General features: G+C 36.6%; 1 long non-coding RNA gene and 1 pseudogene across 1 annotated transcript; both read left to right on the forward strand.

Moving 5' to 3' along the window:
* The first annotated feature begins 2183 nt into the window (after positions 1 to 2183).
* LOC139190314 (uncharacterized) lies at positions 2184 to 3678 on the forward strand. Its single transcript, XR_011574450.1, has 3 exons — positions 2184 to 2782; positions 2875 to 2973; positions 3582 to 3678. It is a non-coding gene; the product is annotated as an uncharacterized lncRNA (long non-coding RNA).
* Positions 3679 to 18294: 14616 nt separating this feature from the next.
* Positions 18295 to 26538, forward strand: LOC114820606 (disease resistance protein RUN1-like; annotated as a pseudogene).
* Positions 26539 to 26594: the final 56 nt, after the last annotated feature.

The following is a 26594-nucleotide window of genomic DNA, read 5'->3' on the forward strand; positions in this document are numbered from 1 at the left end:
GACCAAAAAAGCAGAAGAAATGATCGACACAGGAAGACGATCAACCAAGAAACAAGAAAAAAACTAGAAATCAAGATTTCGAGAAGACGAAGAGAATTGAAGAAACCGAAGACAAATTCCGAGATCAAATACACCGTCGAGGCGAGCGGAAGCAGAGACAGAGGATCGAAGATCAAGCGCAGGCAACAAAGGCGAGTGATACCATGTGAATGTAACTATATCTATGAAATTGTATACAGAAATTCTAGAGAGAGATAACAATTCAGAGAGAAGAGAGAGAGAATGAATGTTCTTGATATATTTCTTAATCACCAAGTAATACAAGAGGTTGAGATATTTATACACTTCTAACAACAAGGCTAAATGCCTTAACTAACACATCTTCTAATCTAATTACACATGTCATCATCCTATACATCAATTTCTATATTCTATCACCTACAAATGAAATCTGGCATAGTGAAAGTTTGCGTAGCGAAATTATGACAAATTTTCCTTCATCTTTAAATTTTCATTCAATTCATATGCAATTTGGTATGATTCAATTCATAAGTGATCAAATTCTATTTTTTTCTGTCCTTATTTTGAATTTCAGTTTAACGTTGTCATACAAAACGAAGGAGACATCATTAACGGAGTTACGGAGTTGGGTTCTTTAGTGAAACAAAACTGGATTGTTTTAACTTTGTATAGTAGTAAACATAAAACAATCTCTGGGATATAGCCATAGCTTTTGAAAAACAACCCTAAGGATGGCATGCCAATATTCCCAATTTTTTCCATGTAATATATGAACGTAAATAGCACTTCCTTAACACATGGATATGATATATGTATATAAATATAAATACCACTTTGTGGCACATATTTTTTTCGAGACTTCTACATATTCATTAGTGTTTTCAAACCCCACAGCAATGGACAGGTACTCTTTGGTAGTTTTGAACAAAACATCATTTTATGCAAATCTGTTTTATCAACTACATGCTCAAATTAAGAATAAGTTGAGAACGTGGCTTTTAAGAAAGGAAAATGATAAACACATATTGTATTTTTCCTCTTATATTCCTATGTTTTATCATGTTTATTGTTTTTATTGATTTATTCGACTTGTTGATTAGAAAAGAAGGATGTGTGATAGGCTAACTAAAAAAGGTGTGTGTAATCTAGTTTCCTTGAGAAACCAAGAGAAATGTAAGAAAGCGAGACACTTCACAGTTTCATTACACTCTTTGTTAAAAAAGGAAAATAAAAAGGCTTTTTTGCTAAAATAGTCCATGAGATTTGCATAATTTATTATTTTGGTTTTTGAGATTTAAAATCAATAGAAATGGTTTCTGAGATTGTCCATCATCTATCATTTTGGTCATTTTGTGAAAAAACTCTGTTAAGTTGAGAGTATTTTTGTCAAATCAAATTCTCTACTTACTTTTTCACCCTTTTCTCTCATTTCCCTAAAAAATGATCATATGTTGCTGATTTTGACAGTGAAATCAAATCTTCACCCATTATTAAAAAACTATTTGACGCCAAATTCAAGTAAATCATTGCAGATGACCCTTGACTTTTTCCCTTTCATTAATTTTTGATAAAAGCTGCACAATTTGCACATTTGAATATAAATGAAATCTATGGTTCAAAGTATAGTATATCCACAGACAAGGCTAATCAATAGAATTACCAAAAAGAGATACCATGTTCCATCACATGAGATTTCGAACATGATTAGCATTATAACTTGCAAAATATCCCAAAGCAAAACATTCAAATGTTCAACAATTTTACAATTTTATAAATTTTAAAAGCATGAATTGACGAAAATGCCCTGGAGGCGAGGACTTTGATTTCTGTTGACCGTCGTCTAGAGGAACGTATGACTTATTCTTTTGGCGTATTTGTGTAGTACTCGTTGGTACGAACGCATAGGCGAAAACTGTTTGAGAATCCGGATTATAACGGTATGGTCACGGACATTTGAATTTGGTTATTTATATTTTGGATTATAGATTAATTGAACTTCCACCTTGCGGGAGTAAAGCCCAATCGGATTTAGGCAAGATTAAGGAGAACCAATTGGAATTAAGTAAGAAATAAAGGAACCAATTAGGGGCTTGGTTTCAGCCCAATCAGTTATGTTAAATAAGTGACCAATCAAATTTTGAAAAAGAAAAGGGGAAGGACCAATGAGAAATCAGGAAGAAAAAAAGAAAAAGAGGAAAGCTCCATTTCCGTCGGCCCTTTTACCCGCACCCAACCCAATCGAATTCTGGCGATTTTCGCCATCTTTTTCGTCGAACGTCACCATCTAACACCTGCCATCTCTTCCACAACATTTCTTCTACCATTTCCACCCAAATTTGTGAGCTTGTAGGTCCAAAATCGCGATAACCGTGTGGAAGAGCCTGAGGTGTTCGATGGCTATCCCGCCGTTCCGGCGAGTTCTACCACCCACCATCACCCTTAATCAACTTCCCTTGGACCCAGGAACAAGACCCAACCAGTTATAGGGGCGTTGGAACATCGGAGAAGTCGAATCGAAGCACACCCTTTATAGGGTTCCGACGGGTTTGAGTGAAATTGGAGCCTTTGGTGGCTAGATTGAACTTGGCCACAGGTATAAATCGATTCCTCCTTTTGTAGATGAATTTTCATGTTTGGATCGTGTGATTTGGTGGAGAAACGAGAAAGTTATAACAATTTAAAGTTTGCCCAGTTTCCGGCGACCTCCGCCACTTTCGAGGTGTTTTACGGAAAAATCACGGCAAGATAGCCATCTTGTAAGGTATCAATCTCTTCATATTGTTGAGAACTATGATTTTTGTTTTTGAATCACTTGTTTTCATTGAGTATTGACAAAGTTATGGACGTTGAAAGGGTGCCCAGAAATTCCGGCGAGTTACCAGTTTTCCCGCGGACAGCCATCTTTCAGACCATTTTCCGGCCACCTACGGCCACCATTTGGACTCCAAGTTGGTATAATTTTGTTCTAAATTTCTCTAGCTTCGATTTGGTATATTATGGGTTGAATTTGGTTGAGAAACAAGTGAGATATGGAGTTCCAAAAATTGCCCAGGAAATCTGCAAAATCTGCATAATCCGGCAAAGTTCCATTAAGGTCCACCACTTGATTAGAATAGTAATAGACGATCTGACTGTTGGATCATCACCAAACTTTAATAAATTATAGTACGGTATATTTGAGGACCATAGAAACTTACGGATCAGGAATCCGACGTACGGATCTTCCCAAATTGGATTTGTAAGTTTATTAAATAAATGTTAACCGCCACTTGGTTTTGGGCAATTGGCGGAGATCCGACCGTTGGATCACAATGAAATTTTAGTATGTTATTCTAGAAGCATAATGTGGATCTTTGGAAGTTTCGGATTGAAAATCTGAATTTCAGATCTTCCGGATTGAGTTATACAGGGTTGTAGACCCTACCGTCGATCTTTGATCGATGGTTGACTCGTGGTCGATGAGTCTCAAACTATTTTAGAATGTCCTTGAGGATGTGCTTTATGTGAATTTCGTATTCTATTGATAAGAATTCTGAGATGTGATCCGATAATTGTTATAGGCGCCAATCTTTCGAGACGTCTCGATGCTCGTGCTAGATAATCATAGCGTGGACTTTAGGTGAGTGGGTCTTTTCCTTTTATCATAGGCATATAGTTGATAGTTCCACAAATGCTTCTAAATTGATTTATGCATTTTATGCCATATCATATATATATATATGTATATATATATACAGAGAGCTTAAGGGGAGGGATCCCCATTTTTTTGAAAAAAATGGGGACACGCTCCCCACCGTTAGATTGACTTTAATGAAATTGTGTGGTTGAGATTAAAACATAGGCTATACAATCTCAACCACACAATTTCATTAAAGTCAATCTAACGGTGGGGAGCGTGTCCCCATTTTTTTCAAAAAAATGGGGATCCCTTCCCTTAAGCAATTCCTATATATATATATATATATATATATATATATACATGTGTGTGTGTATATGTTCTGAAGTGCTAATAGATGGTTGAGTTTAGATTATGTCATAGTATATCCACATGCATGTTATCTACAATTAATTAATGTGAACTACAAATGGCTTGATCCCTGTTTAGGGTATGTAGGCAGTCTAGTGAGATGTTAGATGCAACCATATAATAAATGAGACTAAATAATTGAGACAATAACATTGTTTGGGGAATTGAGCAATGTGAGTGGGCATTTGTTCACACACACACATACACACACACACACACACACATATATATATATATATGTTTTATGGTTTCCAGAAATGTTTTAAGTTGAGTTATGCATTTCATCCTATGTCTAAAATGTGTTATATTCTAAGTGTTACATTGTTTTGAATTATGTTATGCTAAACGACGCTGAGGAGGCGCAAGTAAGTTCAGGTAAGTATACGGTATTAGTTGAATTAATGGGGTTATGGTATGACTACATTTACGTTTTAAGCAACTCTGACATTGTCGTACAAGTTGCAATAGTAGGTAACTCCGGCATTGTCGTACAGGTTGCCTATGAGTCGTACATGTTGTATTAAATGCATTTAAAGCTCATAAACCCGCACCCCCGTGTTAGTGCTCCTGCTCGTGGCCAGGGCACAATCTTTCACGTGATATTCACCTCTCGCACCATACGCTCACCTTGAATCCAAGTTAGGTGCATAGGCATGTCGTATAGACCACTATAGGTGGTTCCGACTCGTAGGTGACCTGCGATCACTCGCACAACTTTCACGTAATTGTAGCACTAGAGCGTATACATTCACACCCAGGCATGTCGTATAGACCACTACAGATGGTTCCGACTCGTGTGCAGATGTAGTGCCATACAGGTCACTAAAGGTGACTCCGGCTTATGTGCTAGCAATGATTGATGAGTTATGATTTCAGTCGTACAGGTCACTAGAGGTGACTCCGGCTTATGTGCTAGCAATGATTGATGAGCTATGATTTCAGTCGTACAGGTCACTAGAAGCGACTCCGACTTATATGCTAACAATGATTGATGAGATATGGGTGCAGTCATACATGTCACGTTAGGTGACTCCGACTGATATTTCATTTCATATTGATTAAATTCATTTGGCCTACTTGTTAATGCATTGTGGAATTGATGGACATGGCATACCCGTGGTTTTGGTCATTCATGAGTATGGTTTGGATTTACATACATATAGATATGTATATATGTAGTATTGTCTTATGAAAACAATACGGGTTTTACATTGAAGGGCATTACTTCTAGAAAGGTAATAACTTTGGGAAGCTTGGTTTTTATTGCTCACTCACACTCTCTGTTTCGTGCCCTCCAAGTTTTAGCTGCTGAGTTCGTATCAACGATGATTTGTGGCGAATCTTAGTATTGATGGCCACCTCTGAGGGTATGATTCATACCCACATTACTATACTTTACTTATACTCTAACTTCGCGTGTGAAATGGGTTCGCTCCCACTCACAACGTACTCTGGTATTTAAACACTTTTAGGTTTAAATTTATTCACATTTTACACATCATCACATTCTATGGCTTCGTCACCCTCCAGATGTCGGCCAACACGGCTCAATTCGGGGTCCTAGTGGACATTCCGGGTCGGGGTGTGTCAATATCCAACTGTTCTAATTCACAAAAAAAAGAAAAGAAATGGTTGTAGCTTGTTTTCTTCCATTTGTGCATTGACATCCAAACTACAAACTCCCTCCATACTCAAGGCTTCCAAGGCTTGCCACTTTTTTAGGGTGATTTGTATCTTTTGTTGGTAGATTCTGATTGTGGTGACACTACTTGGGATATGACACCAATGCAGTCTTGTACCTGTTAAAGGAAAAGGATCATCGCCATATCCTTTTTCTAAGGATCCTAGGGATCCAACAATCGTGTATGTTCATCGTACATCGTGCGTCATAAATCATTTTAAAATTTAAATTTAAATTCAAATATAAATAGTACCTAACGAAAACTGACCGCACAATGTACGATGAACGGACAAGATTGTAAGATCTCTAGGAAAAGGATCCTCCGGAGGATCCTTTTCCCCTGTTAAAAACCAAATGATAATAGCTTATGCTTAGTCACCCTATAAAATCCAAATCATACTGCTTTTATCACAATTTACACAAATTATTGTTAAAAAAAAGGTAAAGAATAAACAATACAAAAACTAAAGGACTCTTGAATGTACCATTTAAACTTATGGAGTGAGTTGTGAGCTAGTTACTACTATTCTCATTCCCCTCCCTTTTTCCATGCCTCTGCCCTGTCCCACGGAAAATGATCATCGCCGGAACCTTTTCCTAAGGATCCTAGAGATCCAGCAATCGTGTCCGTTCAACATACATCGTGCGGTCATAAATCGTTTTAAATTTTAAATTTTAAATTCAAATATAAACAGTACCTAACAAAAACTGACCGCACGATGTACAATGAACGAACAAGATTGTAGGATCCCTAGGAAAAGGATCCGGCGAGGATCCTTTTCCCCTCCCACCTACATTATCAACAAATATAATGAACTTCACTTTCATTATAAAAAACTACAATTTAAAAACAAAAATACAACATAAAACATATTATACTTCTAGTGTAGATGTGTTAATAATCAAATGATTTGGCTCTTGAGTGGCTTGAGTTGCTATTTTTAAAATGACCTCAATGCTCATGGTCAATCTTTGTGTTAACAATGTGTTGTGAGGAAGATCTCCTCAAGTAACATATGAAATCAATGGAACCGTGACATCATTTCTCAAAAGAGTGTCTCGTCCACAAAGTAAAAAGGAAAACGACTTCGCAAGATGTTAAGAGAGATGTAAGAATGATGCGGAGTGGTGTTTTTGTTTCCTCCAAGCTCGTCGAGCAATTGTTAGGAAAGGCCGTAAGAATGTTTGATATAGTGGCGCTCGATCCATCATGATGACATGCATCATCCTTCACAACATGATTGTGGAATATAATTGACTATTTATTTCATAGATGTTTACGTAGAATTATAGGAAAACGCCAACAATTACTGTCTTATATGTTAAAGAAAAATAGAATATGTTATAAATTATGAAAAACTCGTTAATTTTATGAATGCATTATGAATTATTTGATTTATTAGATCTTGAATTTTAATGAACGTTTTTTCATTTTCAACAATTCATGCCTCTGCCCCTTCCCACCTACATTATCAATCAATTTAATGAACTTCACTTTCATTATCAAAAACTACAATTTAAAAACAAAAATACAATGTAAAACAGATTATTCCTCTAGTGTAGATGTGTTAACAACCGAATGATTTGGCTCTTGAGTGGCTTGAGTTGCTATTTTTAAAATGACCTCAATGCCCATGGTCAATCTATGTGTTCAACAATGTGCTGTGAGGAAGATCTCCTCAAGTCACATATGAAATCAATGGAACTGTGACATCATTTCTCAAAATAGTGACACGTTTATAAAGTAAAAAGGAAAATGACTTCGCAAGATGTTAAGAAGGATGTGGAGTGGTGTTTTTGTTTCCTCCAAGTTCGTTGAGTAATTGTTAGGAAGGGCTATAAGAATGTTTGATGCAGTGGCGCTCGATCCATCACGATAACATGCATCATCATTCACAACATGATTATGGAAGATAATTGACTATTTATTTCATAGAGGTTTACAAAGAATTATGGGAAAACGCCAACGATTATTGTCTTATTTGTTAAAGAAAAATATAATATGTTATAAATTATGAAAAACTCGTTAATTTTATGAATGCATTATGAATTATTTGATTTATTAGATCTTGAATTTTAACGAACATTTTTCGTTTTCAACAATTCATGAAAGAACGAATTGAGAAAAAAAAAACCTGTGAATATATTGGCAACAAGAAAATACCTTATGATAATCAATATAGGCCCCCACCATCAATTAATGATGGTGTTCTTCAACTAATTATTACACTAGATGATGAAAATGTTATTAAATGCAAACCAATATTGTATTATTTACACCTAATAATTGAAAAAAGAATTGCAAAAAATCAAATAATTGTGCAATATTTATCTTATGTAACACGGTCATTAGTGTGTTTGCAGTCGTGTGACTTGACTCATGAGTGTCATCAGTTGGTATTGACTGACTTGTAAAGCCTCAATTTCCACAAGTTCTTTTTGTGTGGCCTTCAAGTCTACATTGATAACATGTGAAAGGAAAGGTCTTTGCGAATGACAAAGATTGTCGATATTGACTGACTTGTAAAGCCTCAATTTCCACAAGTTCTTTTTGTGTGGCCTTCAAGTCTACATTGATAACATGCGAAAGGAAAGGTCTTTGTGAATGACAAGGATTGTCTACCCTCCAATTTCTAGTGCCCTCTCGTGCCCTCCTGTTTTGTGTGATTATGGTTAAGTCACGTCAATATTTTATATATATTTTTTTATAGAGATAATAAGACAAAATTGAATAGTACTATAAAATGTTGACGTAGTTTAACCGTGACCACACAAACAGAAAAGCATGGGAGGACATCGAAAGTGAAAGGGCAGACAATCCTTGTCCCTTTGCGAAACCCATTTCCTAGCCACTTTCCAGTTCCCAATCCTTGTCCCTTTGCGAAACCCATTTCCTAGCCACTTTCCAGTTCCCAATCCTTGTCCCTTTGCGAAACCCATTTCCTAGCCACTTTCCAGTTCCCACCATGAGTTGTGATGCTCTTCCTCAGGCTCATTTTCCGTATTCTTTCTTTTACAGCTGTCATGCGAAATGATAACAACATGTACGGCTGTCCACTTACCTATGGGGATCACTTGGTATGTTCTCGCCGCCAACTATAGAGGAACCTGAATTGTCTGCCCTCTTCTTCTGTCCAATCATTTTCCTATTCTTTTCTATTTATGTGGTCACGGTTAAGTCATGTTAAGACAAAAAATAATAAGAATACAACATATTAACGTAATTTAATCGTGACCACAAAAATAAGAAAGAATGAGAATAATATGGAATGAAGAGGACAGACAATCTAGGTCCACTATGGAGATCTTTCACACCATGTTTTAGGTGTCAGCTAACTATGGCGGTCATTCACACCCTAATTTCCAGGTTAGCCAGCTATGGAGGACCTTCACTCCATGTTCCAAGTGTCAGCCATCTATGGAGGCGCTCCACCCCATGCTTCAAGCGTCAGCAAACTATGGGACAAGGCCCTTCACTCCATAATTTCAGGTTTTAAGAGTTACGTGTCAACCATTTGTAGTGTTTGCACTGGCAGAGCCTATCGTGAAAAAGATATAATCTTATATAATCCGAGATAGCTTTTGGTGAAAAAGAAAATTTTACACATAATTTTCATTAATTTTTTAATGTAATCTACCATATACGTAGACACTAAGCCTAATTATCTTAGTTTAATTGTATAAGATTATACCTTACAATTCATAAGCCATCTTTTTGTCTTTCTCGGCATATTTGACACACCCTGATCCGAAATGTTCACTTGAACTTCGAATTGAGTTGTGTTGGACGACACATGGAGGGTAACGAAGCCTTAAAGTGTAGTGTAGTGGAAAAAGAATGTGAATAAATTTAAACCTAAAAGTGCCTAGTCAAAAGAATGTGCGAGTGAGTGGGATTGAACCCATTTCACACGTGATGTCAGAGCATAAGACAATATAGTAAATAGGATGAGGGTTAAAGCACTGAAGATAACCATCTTCTGAGATTTATCAGAATCCTCGTTTACACATAAGCACAACTACTAAACCTGGAAGGGCGAAAAACAAAGTTGAGTGGGTCAGCAAAACAACGTTTGTAAGAAAACCTTTATTTTTGAACATAGTAACCCATCGCTGGAAAACAAGTATAGTTTTCGTAAAACATACTACGTAAGTATGTAAACAAAAGTACAACAACAATATAACCAGAAATATGCCAAATCATGATATATCAAATGCCGCAGTAATATAATCATGTGATAAATAAATATAACTAAGTGCTCATCCATCTAAGTTGACACACAAGTTCGTATAGATAATCTCTGACACGAACAGGACTGGGTGTAATCAATACATTCTAGTATTACGATCACGTGAAGGCTAGTGCCAAAGCACGGTCACATACGAGTCGAAATTGCCTAATGCAATTTGTGCGATAAGACTAACACCTAACTTGGATCCAAGGCGAGCGAACGGTGCAGATGTGAACATACACGTGAAGGTTGGCCCTGGCCCTAGGTTGGGTACTAACGTCGGGGTGCAGCAAGATGAGCATGTACAAATATGTATAAATGTCACGATAGTAATATCTCAACCATATAGCAGCATTTATCACATTTAATATCACAATAACGATACTTGGCAATATAAGCATAATAATGGAGTAAATACGCATTTATGGAAACTATAACTATGTATAGGTATAAAAACAAACTGCCCACTCATAAATACACAGTAAATATGAAGCATCTGATCCTTGCTTGACCCCATGTGCCATCGGGATACGTTTCCCCTATATGTGAAATTACTAATTAACTTAGTTTAATAACACATATACGGAAACTTAAATAAAACCTCCGTAGATTACCCAAACATAAGGTTTGAATATACAAAATCGATCTACTCGACGTTACAGACCTACACAAATTGACCGCACGGTAACCTAAGGCCGGACACACCCCCACGTGCCGCCTAGCCCACGGCCACACGTGTGCCCACACGCAGGCCAGTGGCTAACAGATCCGAGGAATATTCTATCATTTCTAACAGAATATTCCGTTAAACAATTAACAAAAGTGAATGACGTTACCTGACGCCGTTAGAATATTCCATCAAAGTTGACGGAATATTCCTTGTTTTCTTCGGCGAGTTTCGCCGGTCGTCACCGTCTGGTTTCATCGAAATCTGGAAATTTTAGCTGGTTTCTAGGTAAAATTTCAAACCTTCAAATCTTCTTCATTTTTCAACTATTTTTCATAAAATTATATAGAAATGAAGCTTATGAAGAATAGAATCACGTTATACCTTTCAAAGGTCCAAAAAGTGAACAGATGTGGCTTGAAAATGGCTCGAAAGGTACTGCCAAACTGGAACTTCTCGAAACCTCATGTTTTGTACATCAACTCTTCACCAAAACTAATCTAGGATCTTTAAGAAGTTGAGTAGTAGCTTTCTCGAGTCCTAAAATGCCGTGACTCGATCTGAAAATCGTCGATCCAGAACTCACCGAGTCAGAGCTTCCGAGTTGGTGAGTCAAACCTCAACCAAATCTAGATATGGTTACACAGTTGTGTTCGTGGGGTTGAGGGGAGTTCAACGATGTAGGTTACAAGTCACGTTTAGGTGGTTTGGACGTCGGTTGAGAGAGTTGCAGAGAAAAGGTAAGAGATAGACCTTCGGGAAGAGAGAGAGTAGAGAGAGTAAGGTTTGAGTTGTGATTGATGGGACATAAATGAGAGCATTTCTGATTGGTTGAGTGAGAGAGGGAAAACAATTGATTGGGTGGTGATGAGGGATTCAAGGAAAAAGCAAAAGTTTGATTGGTGGATGAGATGGGGAACCCGGATCCCTTTTTTTAGGAATGGGATTGGATTGATGGATTTTCAGATTTTGTACCATTTCAAATGTACAAAATTTGTATCCTTAACAGTGTTTCTAACACTGATATTTTGTACGAACGTGTACAAAATACCTGTAATTAACGTACTTTAACGGAACATAACTTTTTCGTTACAAATCCGATTCAAGCCTAACATGCGTTCACGCGTTCGTAGCGACAAGTACTAATTTAGTACGAAACCAGGAAAATGAAACTGAAAACCGAAAACCACATCCACGTCATATTCCAGTTTTTTCCAAAAAGGGTAAAACCGTCAACTCACACCAACGGAAAAGGAATTACAATGAAAAGTAGGGACGGGTCGTCACAAAATTTGTTTCAACTCGTTTAAATTTTAATACGTATTTTTGTTGGTAAACAAATGGGGCTAAACGTCAAATAAAGAAAAACTAAAGCAAAGCATCACAAGGTTTAGAGATTTCAGCAACATTAGACAATAAGAGATGTCGACAAGAGGCAGGAGCTTAAGTGAAATACATTGGACCAAAAGACTACGGCAAACTCAAGTTAGCCAACTCCTCAACCACAAAATGCATCTCATCATAAACGTGACCAACTTCACAATTCCATCTTTGTTTAACAGCTCAAGGCAAGCTTGCACCAACTCACCAAGAGGATGGTTCTCACTCACACCTTGAAGAACTAAATGGGCAATGAGAACAAAATCAAATTCCTATTTTACACGTATTTGTTTAACAATGAAAAATTTTGGCTCACCGTGTGAAAATTTTATTAGGCTAGCTGATAGTGTAAAAAAATATTGTATGTTTCTGCATTTATAAAAATTTATATCTTTAAGCTAGCCTACTTGGTGAAGTCTCCGCCCTTATTCACCGTCAGGTGATCTTTTTTGTCTAATAATGCATTGTTATGTGCAAAATGCATTGCCATGTGCAAAGTATTCTCCACATGATAATGTATTATTAAATCTAAACGTCACATTATAATAAATCAGTTATATGTAAGTTGCTTTCGAAAATTATACTAATGAAGAGATGATCGTGCCGCATACGCTTAGGCATGTGGCTCTATTATTTGCCTAGTACTAGTCATCAAATTCCAGTCTATTAGAAACCGACTTATTTATTTGAAAAAAAAAAAACGAAGAAGAAGGGGTTGACTGATTTTATTTTTTATTTATTTTTTGTTGACATGCATACTTTATGGGGTCATTTTGATGGGAAAGGATGGGATAGTGATGGTAGCACCTCTTCCGGGTCAATGGTAGAGTCCACTTTACTTGGACTTCTTGAATCGTTCAACAGGAAACGCTTTTTGGGTCAATGCATGGGAACGATCCATTTTAAAATTGTTTGTAAATTTCTATAAGTAGATAGTAATGACCCAATTAAATATTTCCCCTGCACAGATTTACTTGCATTGCACCTAGCAAAGATCAGTTTTTTTGTTTGTCCATCGATCCATATCAAACAAATCAATCATCAGAACCATCATAAAATATTTTGTTTTTAGATTGTTGAAGTAATATTAAAAAATATAAAAAAAACATAAGAATTTTAATAATAATAATCATAAAGAAATTCACAACATCAATTATGTATGAGATTATTATAAACAACTAAAGAGAAAGTTAGAAAAACTGACAAACTTGAAGATTGAGGTTTCCATAAATACAATGTCCTAAAGATAGAATTTTGCCCCTACTCTTGATCCGAAGTTGAAGCACTTCAATATTTGGATTCTGGCGAATTTTATATTTTCTATACTCTCAAGACACGACTCGAAATTTGACAAACGAAAAATGAGAGAAATAAAGTGAGGAAACCCTATTTCTCAAGAGTAAAAATTAACTCTAATTTTATATCTTTAATGATAATGGTTTCATGGGTTTATACAGAACCCATTGTATTGTTTGGCGTAAAAATGCAACTTTGCATCTATACAACCTACACCACTCATCAAACTACACGTCCCAAATTACAAATAATATGATGCAACAATTAAGAATAAACAAGATTAATTTTTTCATTCAATATTTTGAAATTAAGTATTATAATATAAATTTTCAACATTGACTTGACTGTTCGTCTATCAGTAACAAGTCCACATCTCAACCCAAATACAATGATGTCAAATGAGAAGGGAAAATGAGAAGGAAACTCTGGAGGGTAGAGGGAAGGAAAAGGAGAGAGAAAAGGAGGAAAAGAGAAAAGGAGGAGGAAAAAGTAGAAATAAAGAAAAACTAAAGCAAAGCATCACAAGGTTTAGAGATTTCAGCAATATTTGACAATAAGAGATGTCGACAAAAGGTAGAAGCTTGAGTGAAATACATTGGACTAAAAAAATACGACAAACTCAAGTTCGCCAATTCCTTAGCCATAAAATGCATCTCATCATAAACGTGATCAAGTTTACAATTCCATCTTTGTTTAACAGTTCAAGGCAAGCCTGCACCAACTCACCGAGAGGATGGTTCTCACTCACACCTTGAAGAACTATATGGACAATGATCAAAGAACTAAATGGACAATGAGAACAAAATCAAATTCCAATTTTACAAGTATTTGTTTAATAATGAAAATTTTTGGCTCACCATGTGAAAATTTTATTAGGCTAGCTGATAGTGTAAAAAAATATTGTATGTTTATGCATTTATAAAAATTTATATCTTTAAGCTAGCCTACTCGGTGAAGTCTCCGCCCTTATTCACCGTCACGCGATCTTTTTGTCTAATAATGCATTGCCATGTGCAAAGTATTTTCCACATGACAATGTATTATTAAATTTAAATGTCACGTTATAGTAAATCAGTTATATATAAGTTGTTTTCGAGAATTATACTAGTGAAGAGCTGACCGTGCCGCATACGCTTAGGCATGTGGCTCTATTATTTGCCTTGTACTAGTCATCAAATTCCAGTCTATTAGAAATCGACTTATTTATTTGAAAAAAAAAATTGAAAAAAAAAATGAAGAAGAAGGGGTTGACTGATTTTATTTTTTATTTATTTTTTGTTGACATGCATACTTTATGGGGTCATTTTGATGGGAACCTAGGATGCGAGAGTGATGGTAGCACCTTTTCCAGGTCAATGGTAGAGTCCACTTCACTTGGACGTCTTGAATCATCCATCAATAACAAGTCCACATCTCAACCCAAAGAGGAATACGATTGTCTGCCTTCCCAATTTTCATGTCCTCCTGTTTTGTGTAGTCACAGTTAAGTTACGTTAACATTTTATATTATTTTTTATAAAGATAATAAGACAAAAATGAATAGTAATATAAAATGTTGACGTGGTTTAACCGTGACCACACAAACAGGAGAGCATGGAAGGGCATGGAAAAAGGGAGGGCAGACAATCCTTGTCCAATATAATGATGTCAAAGGAGAGGGGAAAATGAGAAGGAAACTCTGGAGGGTAGAGGGAAGGAAAAAGGGATAAGGATTGTCTGCCTTCCCATTTTCCATGCCCTTCCATGCCCTCCTGTTTTGTATAGTCACGGTTAAGCCACGTTAACATTTTATATTATTTTTTTATAAAGATAATTATACAAAAATGAATAGTAATATAAAATGTTGACGTGACTTAACCGTGACCACACAAACAGGAGGGCATGGAAAAAGGGAGGGCGGACAATCCTTGTCTAGGAAAAGGAGGGAGAAAAGGAGAAAAATAGAAGGGAAAGGTAGAAATAAAGAAAAACTAAAGCAAAGCATTACAAGGTTTAGAGATTTCAGCAACATCTGACAATAAGAGATGTCGACAAGAGGTAGGAGCTTGAGTGAAATACATTGGACCAAAAGAATATGACAAACTCAAGTTAGCCAATTCCTCAGCCACAAGATGCATCTCATCATAAACGTGACCAAGTTCACAATTCCATCTTTGTTTAACAGCTCAAGGTAAGCCTGCACCAACTCACCAAGAGGATGGTTCTCACTCACACCTTGAAGAACTATATGGACAATGATCGAAGAACTAAATGGACAGTGAGAACAAAATCAAATTCCAATTTTACACGTATTTGTTTAATAATGAAAAATTTTGGCTCACCATGTGAAAATTTTATTAGGCTAGCTGATAGTGTAAAAAAATATTGTATGTTTATGCATTTATAAAAATTTATATCTTTAAGCTAGCCTACTCGGTGAAGTCTCTGCCCTTATTCACTGACACGTGACATTTTTTGTCTAATAATGCATTGCCATGTGCAAAGTATTCTCTACATGACAATGTATTATTAAATCAAAACGTCACGTTATAGTAAATCAATTATATGTAAGTTGTTCTCAAAAATTATACTAGTGATGAGCTGATCGTGCCGCATACGCTTAGGCATGTGGCTCTATTATTTGCCTTGTACTAGTCATCAAATTCCAGTCTATTAGAAATCGACTTATTTATTTGAAAAAAAAAAACGAAGAAGAAGGGGTTGACTGATTTTATTTTTTATTTATTTTTTATTGACATGCGTACTTTATGGGGTCATTTTGATGGGAACCTAGGATGCCATAGTGATGGTAGCACCTTTTCCGGTCAATGGTAGAGTCCACTTCACTTGGACGTCTTGAATCGTTCAACAGGAAACGCTTTTTGGGTCAATGCATGGGAACGGAAGAGGATCCTCTCTTGAGCTCGAGATGGGGATGTTCTTGATCACGTAATCTGGGCCGTTCAAATTTAATTCAACGGTTGCAATTATTATAACTTTTAGAGAACCTTCTGTTTGGAGTCGTTTGATTAAATTTGAATAGTCTGAATTTCGTGATCAGAGGATCCCCATCCTGAGCTTAGGAGAGGATCCTCTTCCCATGGGAACTACCCATTTTAAAATTGTTTGCAAATTTTCCTATAAGTAGATAGTAATGACCTAATTAAATAGGATCAGGATCCTCTCCTGAGCAAATAGAGAAGATCCTTCTAACCGAACCCATCGGGCTGTTCAAACTTTTTCCAACGGCTACAATTATTATAACTTTTAAAGGCCCCCCATGTTTGTAGCTGTTGGATAAAATTTGAACAGCTTTATGGGCCATGTCAGGAGGATCCTCTCCATTTGCTGAGGAGAGGATCCTGATCCAATTAAATATTTCCCATGTACAGAGATACTTGCATTGCACCTAGCAAAGATCAGTTTTTTTGTTTGTCCATCGATCCACATCAAACAGATCAATCATCAGAACCATCCATCCACATCAATGGCTCTTATGATAAAATATTCTATCTTTAGATTGTTGAAGCAATATTAAAAAATATAAAAATAACACAAGAATTTCAATAATAATAATAATCATAAAAAAAAATTCACAACATCAATTATGTATGAGATTATTATAAACAACTAAAGAGAAAGTTAGAAAAACTGATAAACTTGAAGATCGAGGCTTGTATAAATACATTGTCCTAAAGACAAAATTTTGCCCCTACTCTTAATCCGAAGTTGAAGCACTTCAATATTCAGATTCTGACGAATTTTATATTTTCTGTACTCTCAAGACACGACTCGAAATTTGACAAACGAAAATTGAGAGAAATAAAGTGAGGAAACCCTATTTCTCAAGAGTAAAAATTAACTCTAATTTGTATCTTTAATGATAATGGTTTCATGGGTTTATATAGAACCCATTGTGTTGTTTGGCGTAAAAATGCAACTTTGCATCTATGTAACCTACACCACTCATCAAACTACACGTCCCAAATTACAAATAATATGATGCAATTCTTTGTATCAGATGCAACACTTAAGAATAAACAAGATTAATTTTTTCATTCAATATTTTGAAATTAAATATTATAATATTTAATAAATATTATATTATAAATTTTCAACATTGACTTGACTGTTCGTCCATCAATAACAAGTCCACATCTCAACCCAAATATAATGATGTCAAAGGAGAGGGGAAAATGAGAAGGAAACTCTGGAGGGTAGAGGGAAGGAAAAGGAGGGAGAAAAGGATAAAAGGAAGGAGAGAAAAGTAGAAAAGGAAGGAAGAAAATGAGAGGAAATGCATAGAAATAAAAAAAATAAAAAATGAAAATCACCTTCATCATTATGTCTACTAATGGAAAAGAGCAAAATGCTCCCAACTACTCTTGTTTCTTACATTGTAAATTATATTTCGTATAATGAGAAACTAGTATTCTTACACAAGGATGTAGACACAACTTGCCGAATCTTGTTACTATACAGCAAGCCTATAACTGCATAATAATTCGATCAACCACCTTAAGTTTAACCATACATGTACCAAGATTCAAGTTTTTCCAAACTTTCCTTATGAAACTAATTGAACAGTACAAGTGCCACATTATTATGCGGTTCTATCAAGTTTTAATTTTTATCTTATAACCACATTATCTTTAGGACAATCAATCTTGCAGTTGAATATATAAACCTTCGAGATGGCGATATTGGAAACGCTAGTTGGTGGGTTGATTGGTAGAAATGGTTCCAACAATTCAAGAATAAGAAATGAGTATTGAGCAACGATCAAAGTATGTTGTATTTTATCACAAAATATTTTTGTACATATTAGAAGTGCATTTTATCACAAAAAGGTGAGCAACGATCAATATAATTGTAATTTATAAAATCACACATAAAACGGGAAGTAATATTTTATTTTTGTTTTCATCTCTGCCAAAGAAACGCTTTTTGGGTCAATGGATGGGGACGACCCATTTTATAATTGTTTATAAATGGGAATGACCCAATTACATATTTCCCCTGCTCACAGACATTTGCATTGCACCTAGCAAACACCAGTTTTTTTGTTTGAACATCGATCCACTTCAATGGCTCTTGTGAGAACATCTCCAGGAACCTCCTCTGATTCCAACACATTTCGGCGTTATCACTACGATGTGTTCTTGAGCTTCAGAGGCGAAGAAACTCGTAAGACTTTTACGGACCACCTCTACACAGCCTTGAACAATGCAGGATTTCTCACGTTTCGAGACGACGATGAACTCGAGAGAGGAGAAGACATAAAGCCAGGACTGCAGAAAGCAATCCAGCTGTCACGAACTTCTGTTGTCGTGTTTTCGAAAGATTACGCGTCATCCAGGTGGTGTCTTGATGAGCTTATGCTGATCCTCGAACGAAATAGGACCACCTCGGACTATGTAGTTTTACCAGTCTTCTACGATGTTGATCCGTCCCACGTGAGGAAGCAGACAGGAAATGTTGGAAAAGCATTTGCTAGAAGCCAGAAAAATCAGTCGCCGGAAAAGGTGGAAGGATGGAGGAAGGCACTTGCAGAGATTGCAGACCTAGCAGGCATGGTCCTACAAAATCAAGCTAACGGGTAACTTTCATTTTCTTATTTTGTCTTCTATTTGTTGTTGTTGACCTCTCTAATAAGATCACAACTAGAGATGGACAAAATACCCACGGTTACCCGTGTTGTGCTTTGGCCCGTTCGTCAGTGCAGAAGTGAGATTCAGATTATCTCACTAAACTACAGACCCACAGTTGAACAATTTAAATTACAAGAAATAAAGACACTGAGAAATTTACGAGATTCGGCAAAAACCTGCCTATGTCCTCGGAGATATATTGCTCTTCACTATGAGAATAACTAGTACAAGATACACTTGAGTTCAATCAACATAACCCAAACCCCAATCCCTTGTACACTCACAGAATTTTCCCAAGAGCCTCACTCTACCCCAAGAGTTTCTCACTCTCACTCTTTATTTTCTCTCCTTTGTGTTCTCCTTCGGATGCTCTCTCAATGCATTACTAAATGCACAAATATTGCATCTAGTTATAGTCATACACTAGCAACTATGCCAACAAACAAGACCAAAAAGTCTTAAGTTCACATGACATAATTATCACCTAGCCTACCTAGCATACACCAAAGTCTATATCTAGTCTATAAAGTACAACTATTCTCCATTTGTCATTTAATGCATATAAAATAAAACATGCACAATTGTGTGCAAGCAACCACAAAGTCAAGTCTTGCTTCCAACTTTGCTTTTGGTAGTCACCATGTCTTCTCTTGAAACAAGACATCCATGCCACAACCGAAAGCCAAACACAAAGTGGCTACTGCCATTTCCCTGTAGCACTCAGAAAGTTACACTATCAAAATTGTTGCCAACTCATAAGTATATGAGCCAAACACAACAACCCGCCCATTTAAACTTCACGGTTACTGTTATGGGTAACCGTTTAGATAAATAAACGGTTATGGATATAACCGTTTACCCGTAAAATTTAAATAGATGGTTATGAATATTAATCGCGGTTATAAATGGGTAACCATTTACCCATTTATTTTATATATGTAATGTTGAATATTTTAAAAATAAAATTTTATATGTATATGCGGCTATTTGACAGTAGATGGGAAGTTATGTTATTAACCCAACAATCACATCTCTTCAATTTGAATGTTGCATCTTTTGAATGTTGCCGATAAGACATGATTCATGGTCAACAAGTGTAATCCTTCTCCTAACCATGTTCTCTGTCGGACAAAACTTAAATCAATGCTAATATAATGTGGCTCATTATATATATTATGTTAATACTTTACATTATGGGTTAAATAACCCAAGAATACTATCTTCTAAACAGTTTTCGTAACCCAAGAATACTTAGCAAATATTATATTACTTTCATTGGTAACAGTTAAAAATATCGTCCGTAAACTATTATTTCAATTTTGAAATGCTATAAGGACTTAAAAAATTAAAATACGGAAATGTATGAAGAATGTTACCTATAACGGTGTTTAATTGTCAAAAAAAAGAAAATTATGACAATTTTTTTTTTAATTTTCAAGTTGTTAAAAAACATGTAGATGGGTGAAAATGGGTAATGGCAAAAAAAAAAAGAGAAGATAAACGGGTTAAAAGGGTAAATGGGTAAACGGGTATTAAACGGTTACAGTTAAATAGGTATGCGGTTATGGGTATGAGTATAACCGTTTAGGCAATTACCCAACGGATAAACGGTTATGCGGGTATGAGCATAAACGGTTATGGGTAAATAACCGTGGTTACCCGCCCATCATAACCGTTGCCGATCACAACCATGGAAGAAAATATCGATAATATCGGCGATATATCGCCGATATTATCGGCTTTTTCCCGAACTGATATTTTAAATGGTATCCAAGGTGTTTTCGTCATAATATCGCGATAATATCGATAATATCGCGATATTATCGATATTATCGCGAAATTTCGGAACTGTGCACGTCGGAGACAAACGTCGGAGCTTCTACAGCTCCGGCCGACTGTAAAACTGCTCCCTAGCCTCGCCGGAGATGGGTGTACTTATTCCTGAGTCGATTTCATCCCAAAAACCTTGCAAAAACACGACATATAACTTCAATTTCACATCTAAGCTTCGATCTAGAATATAAAAAGAAAAACCCGAAGCTTACCTACCTGAGAAATTGAAGGAACTCGCCAGAGCAGGTGCGATGGTGTGCGTGTGGGTCTCGGTGCAGAGAGAAGAGAGATCTTTGTGTGAGTGTGTGTGGTTGGACTGGGAGAAGGGAGAAGAGAGATCGAGAGATCTCTGTGTGAGTGTGTGTGTGGTTGGACTGGGAGAAGGGAGAAGAGAGATCGAGAAGGATCTCTGTGTGAGTGTGTGAGTGGTTGGACTGGGCGAAGGGAGAAGAGAGATCGAGAAGGATCTGTGTGTCGTTGAAGAATCCCCAACCTTTAAGAGACAAACCAGCAAGCACCTCCCTCGACCCACCTCGTTCCTCCGCCGCAAACCTACCCCGTGTCCTCATCTAACTTCTCTCCTCTGTCAACCCACCGCCGTTCCACTATCAACTTCACCGGTATTCCTCCGTCGGCCCCGCTTCCGCTCCCGCTTCCGCCTCGTCCTTCAACCTCTCTCCTCCATCGAAGTAGGTCCATAAGAATTCATGAAAGGGAGGGGATCTTTGTTCTTGGTGTATAGTGTGACGACGCTGCACTGATACAAATCTGTGATGGCATAGGAAAAGACAAGGACGATGCAGGATGGAGCAGAGAGGAAGTGAAAATGGATTATGGGGTGTTTGGATGCCTAGGTAATTGGATAAACAGGGTGTTTGGCTGCATAGCTTAAACATATAAAGTAGTACACATGTTCTCTTTTAGTTGAGCCATATCAATGGTCAATGAAAATTGGGTACCCACTTGTGAGTACCAAGTATTATCCGTGGACGGGAGACTTAAACAAACAAAACCATTGGCTTTGATGTTTGTAACTTGTAATTATGAGGTGGACAGGTAACGTGAAAGAGGTGAGGTGCACCTCTGATGGTTTTAACTTTTAATAAATGTTATATAAATTATAAATTATAAATTATTTAGATAATATTTTGTTTTTTTTACTAAGCAAGCAGATTATATTCGAACCCTCCCTTTGTCAACCACGCACTTAGGCTTTATCCAACTCGCTACAGATGTGTTTGTGATTACATATTCAGCCTGTAATATTTATATGGTCGTTAAGATGTCTGCAAGGCTTGCAAGCTAATATTTATTATCTAGGATAAATTTCTATATTTTAAAAAACACAAAGGTGAAAATTTTGAACCTCATAGGAACTCTATGTGGTACTAAGTCACTCATGTATCTTACCATGCAATGTATAAAGTGTAAAATATTGTACTAATTCATTATATATAAATGATTATGGTGTGTTTAGACTTCTTTCATTAATTACTACATATTTTATACACTCACAATGTTTGTCAGCTCACTATATAATCAACTTGATAATGTTAAATCCATCATGCAATGCATTTCCTTCCAATTTTTTGTGATAAACTAATAGATAATTGATTAAATAAACATCCTGCAAAGTTTCAATAAAAATTTCCAAGTTTTTCTTACAATTTCCTTGGTTTCCATGTAATTTTTATCGATATCGATATTATCCCGATATTTCCATCGATATTTCCGTGTTTTCGGACTACCGATATTTCCGATATTACCAATATTTTCTTCCTTGATCACAACATATTGATTTACTCAACACAAATGTTCATATGACTTCAGGTAAATTGCTCCAGTAATAATCCCATTTCAGGTCAATTAAGTTGTCATGATCTGTACCATGTAGCTGCATGGAATAGCTGTTAAGAATTATTGATCGAACCTTAGTTTAATTTTCTCCTCTGAATTCCATGAATATCAGACTTTGTATAATTGATTGATATCGAGTGAACAACATGTTTGATTCATCATTCATTTTATTTGCAAATTCTTAGGTACGAGTCAAAGTTTATCAAAGATATTGTTAAAGTGATTAGTGATAAGCTAAGTCGCACACACTTGAGCGTTGAATCAAAACTGGTTGGCATCCATTCTCGAGTCGAACCCATCAATTTATGGTTACAAGATCCATCACATGATGTTGGTATACTTGTTGTTTATGGGCTGCCTGGAATAGGGAAGACAACCATTGCAAAATGTGTTTACAATTCAAACTTTGAAAGTTTTGAAGGAAGCAGCTATGTTGAAAGTATCAGAGAAACTGCAAGTCATCCAGACGGCTTAGTTCAAATACAAAAGCAAATTCTTTATGATATTTTAAATGGGAAAAAGGAGAAAATACACAATGTTAGTGAGGGAATAATTAAGATTGGAAGAGCCATAAGCTTTAGAAGAGTTCTTCTTGTTCTTGATGATGTGGACCATGTGGACCAATTAGATGCAGTACTGAGGATGAAAGATCAGTTTCATCCTGGAAGTAAAATAATCATAACAACTAGGCGTGAAAGGTTGATAAAGGCACATGAAGGTATTACGGTGCATGAAGTTGGACCTTTGGGTTTCGATGCATCATTGGAGCTCTTAAGCTGGCATGCTTTTGGCCAGGATCATCCCCTTGAAGGTTATGAGAAATATTCTGAAGAAGTCGCACAACACAGCGGAAGACTTCCATTAGCACTCAAAGTTTTGGGTTCTTCTCTTTTCGGGGAACCTAAGCGTGTATGGAAATGTACATTGGAGAAGCTAGAGGTTATTCCAAATGGTGAAATCATGAATAATTAAGAATAATCTACGACTCTTTACAAGATGACCATGACCAGAAATTATTCCTCCATATTGCTTGTTTCTTTATTGGAAAGGATGAAGATTACATTGTCAGAATACTAGATGGATGTGATTTCAAGACAATCTGTGGCATTCAAAATCTCAGAGATAGGTGCTTGGTGACAATTGTTATGGACAAGTTGTATATGCATGATGTGATTCGTGACATGGGACGAGAAATTGTTCGTCGAGAATCACATGAACCTGGGAATCGTAGTAGATTGTGGCGCTCTAAGGATTCTTTCAAAGTATTGAGAGAAAAAAATGTAAGAAATGTTCATTGTATGTGTGTGTTTCTTTTTCTCTTGTGCTAATTAACCAATTGTTTTTCCAATTTCTTGTATAGGGTACGCAAGCAATTGAAGGTCTTATGTTGGACATACATGAACTGCTTACAGACAGTCCCATAAACTCAAACGAGAATGTCTTGGAAACCAATTCATTTGCAAGGATGCACAAACTCAAACTGCTCTATCTTAGACATGTACGACTGGACGGATGCTATGCAGAACTTCCGACAAGGTTAAGATGGTTGTGCTGGCCCGAATTTCCTTTGGATTCAATTCCTGTTGATTTTTCTTTGGAGAAATTGGTAGTTCTTGAAATGCAATATGGCAACTTGAGACAACTCTGCAAAAGAGCAAACGTATGTTACTCAACGCTTTTCAATTTTGTTTTCCTTCTTTCTTTAGGTTTTAATTCTTTAATTAATTTTATATGTTGGAATCAATTCCTAGTTATTTTTGTTTGTTTGTTTATTTTTATTTGTTTCTAGTTTCTTCCATCATTGAAGACCCTTGATGTCAGCCATTCTCATGGCCTTAGTGAAACCATGGACTTCTCACCTTGCCCCAATCTAGAGGAATTGATTCTTGTGGATTGCACCAGCCTGATTGATGTTCATGAATCCATTGGAAACCTGGAGAGACTCGTGTACTTGAATATGAAGGATTGCAAGAATCTTAGGATGCTTCCGAAGAACATGTGTTTTCTTAAATCACTTGAAACACTCATTTTATCTGGCTGCTCAAATCTTGATGAGTTTCCAGTGGAGATGAAGAAGAAGATGGAGTCTCTGAAAGTTCTTAAAATGGATGGAATTCCAATAAGAGAATTATGGCCAGCAAGAAGTTCAAGTATCTTGAGTTCTTTTCCATGCTCTTTAGTAAAGTTATGTATGGTGGGGTGCAATCTTTCTGATGATGCCTTCTGTAGGGATTTAAGTAGTCTATCCTCGTTGCGAACACTAAAGTTAGGTGAGAATCCAATTTGCTGTCTGCCAGGTTTCATCAAAGGTTTGAGAAGGCTCGATCATCTATCTTTCCAGGATTGTAGTAGGCTCAAATCGCTTGTGGGGTTGCCGAAAGTACACCGAAGGATAAGTATAGCCGGATGCATATCATTAGAAAAAATGACTTTTCATTCCCCTGAGCAACAGTCTACAATGTTCAGCGTGGGTGACAACTGGAATCTAGTTGAGTGGCAGTACGACTACAAGTTATATGTGGAAATGATCAAACTTTTGGGCGTGTGCAACTTGGGATCCTTGCCAGCCATTAGAATGAACGCACTGTTCGGATGCGGTGGTTCAAAAGAGGGTAAATGGAGTCCCGTCCAGGTGCCTCTCTCTCTCTCTCTCTCTCTCTCTCTCTCTCTCTCTCTCTCTCTCTCTCTCTCTCTCTCTCTCTCTCTCTCTTATAAGTCATTAATATATCATGGGAAAGAAATAACTGAGTAATGTTGTGATGATCGTGGCAATTACATAGGGACTGTATGAAAATGGTATATTCAGCACGTTTTTTGTTGGGAATAAGGTTCCAGGCCAATTCAGCTATAAAAGTACCAAGTCTTCGATATCTTTTATTGTCCCTTTACTACTTGCTAATCACAGAATTCGAGGCTTGAACATCTTTGCTACTTATGCAAAGGAGCAGAATTATAATAATTCTTTTAATCCAATAATGACTAAAGTGAGTAACAAGAGTAAGGGTCTGAAGTGGATCTATGGCCCAGAGTTCTATGGAATTCCAGGAGAGGGAGAACATATGATATGGTTGAGCCATTGGAAGATGGATAATGAAACAATATTACAATGTGGAGATGAAGTGCTTGTTTCAGTACACATGAGACCTAGTCAGTTTCAGCTCAAGGAGTTTGGTGTCGAGCTTGTGCAAGAGCACCAAGACAAGATGAGTACCCAACACAACACCAAATCAGGTCCTAATTATCCATTTGTTATCGGTGGAGATTTGGATACGTGGAAGTGCAGACCGGGAATATACTTCCTTGGCAGTAGGACAAGAGAAGATACTGACGACATTGATATCCTCACCATGGACTGTGATGAAGAAGACACAAGTATGTTGTGTTGTTGTATTGCATTGAATTATACTTCATCCAAACACTTCCAAGTGTGTCCGTATTCATTTCAAAAACATTTCCAATAAGTTTTATGTTATTTGTATGTTTTTCAGCCAAAGAAGGGCAAGAGAATGAACCTGATTACACAATTGCAAAGACGAGGGTTGCTAGCAAAAACTGCAGTCTCGAACGCTGGAAGGTGCTCCTCACAACTGCTGGCTTCTTTTTCACGCTTGCTCTAGTAGTTCAGTCCTCCATCTCCCAGAAACTGAAGCGACAGTAGTCCACAAGGCTTCCATGAGTTTATAATTTGACTTGATATAGATATATCTTTACATTCCTTACTCGCAAGATGTTTTCTACCTTCAAGTGCAATGACGGTTCTAGAATTCATACAGCCGACCCCATTTAGTAAAATAAGACTTTATTGTTATTAAACTGTTTGTGCGGTAAGAACTAAGCGTGAAAAATATCTTGTTTTGTAGTCTCTGGTTTGAACATTAAAGAAAATCCAATGCCATTATGTGTTTAAACCAAAATTTTCCGTTCTCTTTTTCCTTTTCTTCAAAAAATAAATTTGTACTCTAATGTCTAG

This window comes from Malus domestica, chromosome 13 (genome assembly GCF_042453785.1).
Source record: "Malus domestica chromosome 13, GDT2T_hap1".
Classification (NCBI taxonomy): domain Eukaryota; kingdom Viridiplantae; phylum Streptophyta; class Magnoliopsida; order Rosales; family Rosaceae; genus Malus; species Malus domestica.